Here is a 6,199-nt window from a genome sequence, read left to right on the forward strand (position 1 = left end):
GACTGGGATCACAAAGAGCAGACACATATATTCAGCAAGCACACAATAAAAACATGGGGGTCATTGAAATTGATGCATGCTTTAAAACAAGGTGATGCTCCAGCTTTCAAACAGATACAAATATAACATAAAACTGATCCATAATTAAAAAAAGTGAAAATAAAATACAGGAAGGACATTTCTGTTGTATTTAGATGCTCATACGATTGGGATACATGCAAAGCATAGAAAATAGAAACCCTAAAACCCGCTCTCTTTTTAGTTAGTTAAGTGTTTAAAAGGGGATGCCTTGGAGTTTTTCTTGTTTTCTTTAGCCTTAAGAATGTGGACTTTAAGAATTAGGAAAAAAAATATTAACATAATTGATGATAAAACACTGACATTTTAAGATACTCCTGAAAAACAAATTCAGTTCTTAATGTTTTGTGTGTGCCGATCAAAAAATTATTCTGAGTTACGAATCAATATATTATATTTGATATTGTTCCTTGAGCATTTGGACCTTGAGTTAAGTGTAGAACTAAACATTGTTGGTAATGTATGAACAGAAATGAATTACAAAACGCCTGATGAAACGCTCCTGTTTCCGTTAAATTCAAACACAAAAAGTTTGTAACAGTCAGTCCACACAATGACGCAAAGGCTTTGAAATGTGCACGTCTGAATGCAAAACAGACTCAAATCAAATGCAAATACTCTTTCAGTGATGTAGTTCTTGAGCCTTTTACGCATCATGTGAAGCGTATTTCATTAAAATGTGTTTAACAACTACACTCTCCTTGTCTTACAATTAAACCTTTTTTTTAAAAACAACACTCAAGTTAACATTTAACATATAAAAGACTATCCAGTTTGAGGATTTGTAACCTAACTGAATATTCCCTGGCACCAGCAGCTGATTTGATTCCAGCCCTGAACATATGATAAAATATACAATAAAGAATTAAACAGCATGTGTCTGTTGCTGGCATACGATCAGGAAGCTGGAAGCTCTTTTTTTTCTCTCTCTTTGCAGTCTTTGTCTGAATGTTCATTTCCTGGAGGCATCATGTTGTGTGTATGCAAATGAAGTATCAAATATAGCATCGATGTGGGAGAGAAGAACTGCAACCTCCTTCTGTAATTCACACTGCAAGTCCAATGTGATTACGCTCTCACGGCTCAGAAACAACTCAGACTGGGAAAGTGTAGCGTTCTCACCTTTTTCCAGAGAGAACAGCTGGAGAGGAAGTGACTGCACACACTCTGCTGCAGAAATCAATAAAGGAAGCAGGGCAAAAAAAGTTGATGGGACAAGAGGATGGGGGGGGGGGGGGACTTTGAAGAGCAGTGTACTTATGTAGAATGATATCCCAAACTGTGGTTGGGATCACAACATGAAAGATGTGAAACAGAGCGATGCTGCTCAGGGAGATAGTCTCAGCTCAGAAGGGTACCTGAGAGTGTAGCAGATAAAAGACAGAGAGAGCCTTTTATATGCACCGTGTTCCTCCTCTCAGACCCCGAGCACTTTGCTGGGCTTGCAGTGTAATTGCATTGCCTGCATGCTGTTAAGTGCAGGACGAGCGTCTGACTCCCAGGATGTGGCTGGCATTGAATGCATCTTCTAATTGACACTGATTGATTTGTTTCCCAAACATGTGAGATGGGACTCTGGAGGAAGTATACAGTACAGTATCTACAGTATTACATCCCTGTGAAGTCCATCTGTCTGCAGTCTGGATATTTGTCTCAGCCAAATTTAGGATTTTAATAATGGTTTGATTCTGATTTGCCTACCTGTTTCCTTTTTACAAACCTCATTTTCTTGCTCTCTCCCCTCGCTCTCTCTTTAAGCCATTAAGCTGTTGAAGTTATGCTGAGAATTTGTGTGGTTAGGCAGTTTGTTGCATAAGGAAATGTTCCTCTAATGCACTGCTGACCTAGAACATCATAAAGAGCCATTAGGAGGACCGGCGGTATTCCCTCTCATCATGTGACTGTGACCTTTAAGGACAATAACTTCTATCTCAGAGTCTCACATGACACACTTTGTTAAAGACAAATAAGCAATAATTGTCCAAATCTAAACCTCTTCATACATAGCCACATAGCCTTCGTAAATGCCAAAATGAGGAGATGCAGTCTTAGTAATGCAAAAAAAACTGAAAGGCATCAAATTAGTGCTACAGCTCATCCTTGAGTGAAGCTGTAAATCACAAAGTTATATAATGTTACATAACTGGAACTACTAATGTTGACGACAGTGAGAGCCGGGATGTTCTGATAGAGTCCAAGGATACAGAGGGTTGAAGTCTGCTTGATGGTGCATGCACTGAATGCTTTCTTTCAGTGCAATGAAACTTGTGTAAGAACAACTTGAGATTCACATCTAGAATGTGGGTTTAAGGAGTGACTACACTTTAACATTTTGTAGCGATGATCAGTGAACACAGACCTAAAGATTCAGACCCTGGATCTATTTGGAAGCTTGAGAAACTTGAAATTAGAGAAAGTTCATTTATAAAGCTCTTTGTCTAGCTGTTACTGCTCCAGGAAAAAAATCTATTACATGGATTAGGAGGTTGGTTCACCTCATTTCCTCTATATCCAAAATCTATACCAGAAATGTCTGAAGAAAATGTTATAAATTCTAAAGAACAGATATGATGTGCTTTCAAGGACCAGGCAGCCTTTTATAAAATACATGAGATGTTCACCCTATAGCAACCACAGACTTACTGTAACCTTTAAACTGGCTCCTCTACATGCCAACGGTAACATGCAGGTATGGTTGAGGTGTTGTGGTGTTCAGTTGCCAATTGAAAACATAAAATAAATCATTTAAAAAAAACAGTTCTGGCAATTTAAAATGAATTTAAAAAAAAGCAAAACCTAACACATTTATTACACAATCATTCAGTAGAATTGTGGACCTAAATATGCAACATACTTTTCAGCACCTCTACCAGGAAATACCACATCTGCATAAGAAGCAGATAAAATGGTTGCTCTTTTTATTTGCTGGGCTTGCAAGATCCCTGGAACAAATGGCACCATATTTTACCAGGACAAGTAGATTACCTGGGGCAGTCTGTGCTGTGACAGTGATGTATGGTGGGCTGCTATCACAGTTTGATATTCACACAGCAAGGGCAGAACATAGAAGGAACACAATCTATACTATAGGCACAGTAGTGTGAGGATAAAGACACAGCTTTGTACATACATGTATGCTTTCTTCATGTTTAAAAATGTAATAATATATCTTGCAGTAGTCAAGGCTCGGCCATATGTCTGTTTCATAAAATTGATTTAAAAAGAGGAATCTTTGCTCACTGAACCTCCATTTTTGATAGATGCATGCTTTAAGTGTAGTGTGAAAATGTCAGAAACAGAATGCTGAAAATAACAGTGACTCATTGCTTCAATGACGTGCAGTGCTCACATAACTGCTGTCATTATTCACACTCACAAAGAACAACCTTTACACAAATCCTTTTCAGTGTGGGTCTGTTTGTACTTACCTGTTATGAAATTATAGCATAAATGAAGTAACATTAATTCCTTAGAAACACAGTTGTACAAGTTATTAAAAGAAGTGTTTCTACGTTAAATACTTTTATTTTACATGGGTGAATTAAACCACACATTTAAAGGCAGTGAAGTGAAGTAGTGCCATTAATCCCGCCATGGGAAACCATTTCAAAACCAAAAAGCCATCAACGTGGGATTCAAAAGAAAGGCTGTAATAAACTGAAAGATAAATAGTCATGAAGAGTAATTAAAAAGCTTGAGTGGTCCTTTGTTTCTGTGTGGTTCTATAGAGAGCACTTTCCCCCAACAACAGTCTGAATAGTTGTGTTTAGAGCGTGATGAATGACTCAATGTGTAACCACTATTTTGGCGACACATTGATGATAACACAATGGGTTGATTTAGTTCATGCCTGTGATGTTTAGTAAGTTTTAGGTATTTTAACAGAAAAACAAATGAATGCTAAGTGTAAAGTGATTGGGATCATTTGCTTTCACAGAAGCACAGCTAGCAGATTCTCCTACTTTCCATGAGTGAGTAAGTGAGTGAGTGAGTGAGTGAGTGAGGGAGTGAGTCCATATCAAAACTTTGTGTGTGTGTGTGTGTGTGTGTGTGTGTGTGTGTGTGTGTGTGTGTGTGTGTGTGTGTGTGTGTGTGTGTGTGTGTGTGTGTGTGTGGAAGTGTTGTCACATTCCTAAAGACGGTTGTGTGATTATTTTTCAAATTGTTGAATTTGAAAGTTGAAAGGGTTAAAAATACTGCAAACTAATGTAAGGCACTAAATCCATGCAGGTTTATTAACCTTGACAGACTTGCTTTGCAAGTGTGAGGCATCAGTGTTTGCTTGTTTACAGGCACTGAAGTTTTTTTCAAGTGGTAATGTAACAGTTCCCATTAGTCAGCATGATTAAGATGCTATTTAATCTGAAATTGGTATTTGTGTTCCACTCAATTTTTCCAAATCATTTTACATTAAAAAGGTAATAATATCATTTACGAATCCAAAATTAATATTTATGGCATGAAAAAAAAGCTTAATACATGTTTCTTTTGTGTTTTATAGTGGCAGTGTCATTGTCATTGTCTGTGATATTCACCTATTCCAACTCTTCTGTTTTTCATGTCTGGGTCTAAGGTACGTTAGGTTAAGTTAACATAAAGCACAGGAAATACTCCCTCCAAAGTTAAAAAAAAGCTAAAGATGTACAGTGAGTGATAAATTTGACTGTTGATCGAAATTGGGTTGAATATTTCTGACAGAAAAAACTACCAGTTTATGTAGGACAAGATCGGTAAGACATAGGAGCACTGGTTTGTCCGTGGGACCAAAATGTACACACACAAAAAGTTCCTCATGGTGTTCTAATTTGCATTTTCCCATTTCCAATAAAAGTCTTGATTTCACATTAAGAATTCAGGACTTTAACTTTATCAGGGTATCTCTAGATTATGGTTCTCTAGTTTTAGTAAAGGATAACAAAAAAACATCCTCCACCACTAACCTACTGTAAGAGATAACAGTTTAATTGGTATCGATCATTTTTGCCTTCATAAACAAAGGAAGTGAAACAGTTTTCTGAATCGTTTTGGACATTTCCTTGAGCATGAAAATCGAAGAAACTTGTTCAAATAACTTCACCAAACATGTGCCTGAGCCTCTCTGGGCTTAAATGCAGATACTCTCTCCCCCCTCACTCAATATTCATATGAAACATTAATGTTTTTCACTTCTTCCTGCTTCTGGTTTTTTTTTTCTCCACAAAAATGAATCTACAAAATATGATATGCAGCAACTGGTGCTTAAAGAAAGCTTTGAAATGCCCCCATGTGAGCTGTTAGTATGAAATGTCTGAGCTGAGAACATCACATCCTGAACTCATAATCATGGATAGAGACAGCAGCTATATAAGCTGAGTATTTTTTTTCCACTCTTATGTAACTGTAGCTCACTCTTCCACATCCCCAGAGAGATCAAGGCGAAAGTCCCTGCAGCTTCTCCATCATCTATTACACAATCCGTTCTATTCCTGTCAATAACAGGCACCAGGTCAGAGGTCCTACACAAGAATGTACAGACAAACATGTACGTTCAATCAAGAACATGGACACGCTGTTCCACATGTACTTTGTGTTCTGGAATAATATTCATTTTCAATTTGAAAAAGTTTTCTTAAATATTAGAGTCAGATTTCTAATCAATCAATTTCAATTAACTACAAAACAAAAAGTCATTTCAGAAACTGTACATGACAAAAGAAGCTTTCAACATTAAATCAAACAGTAACTATAATTAACTTGGTTTTTAATGGAGCAGTTGTTTCAAAAAGATTATTTCTCTTGCAGTAAACTGTCCTTAAGTTCAATATAAAAACAGTCCCTAACCAGTCTTCAATAACAGTACCAGTTTACAGAGGTCTATCCTGGAAACTCCCACAACATATTAAGACATCATAAAGAACATAACTCACCAGACAAATTCAAATCATTCTTATTTTCATGGTTTGAGCTAGACCTCTTAAACACTGAGCCAGTCATGGTGATGTTTTTAATTCTCAGGTATTCAAAAAGCTCAAATATAGGTAAAAAAAATGTCTCACAATGAAGTGAAAGACAGATTATTGGACATAAAAAAGGATCTGAGGTGTAAAATTGTAAAAAAAATGTTGTTATAAAATGAGAAAAT

The sequence above is a fragment of the Labrus bergylta genome, chromosome 13 (genome assembly GCF_963930695.1).
Source record: "Labrus bergylta chromosome 13, fLabBer1.1, whole genome shotgun sequence".
NCBI classification, from domain to species: Eukaryota; Metazoa; Chordata; class Actinopteri; order Labriformes; family Labridae; genus Labrus; species Labrus bergylta.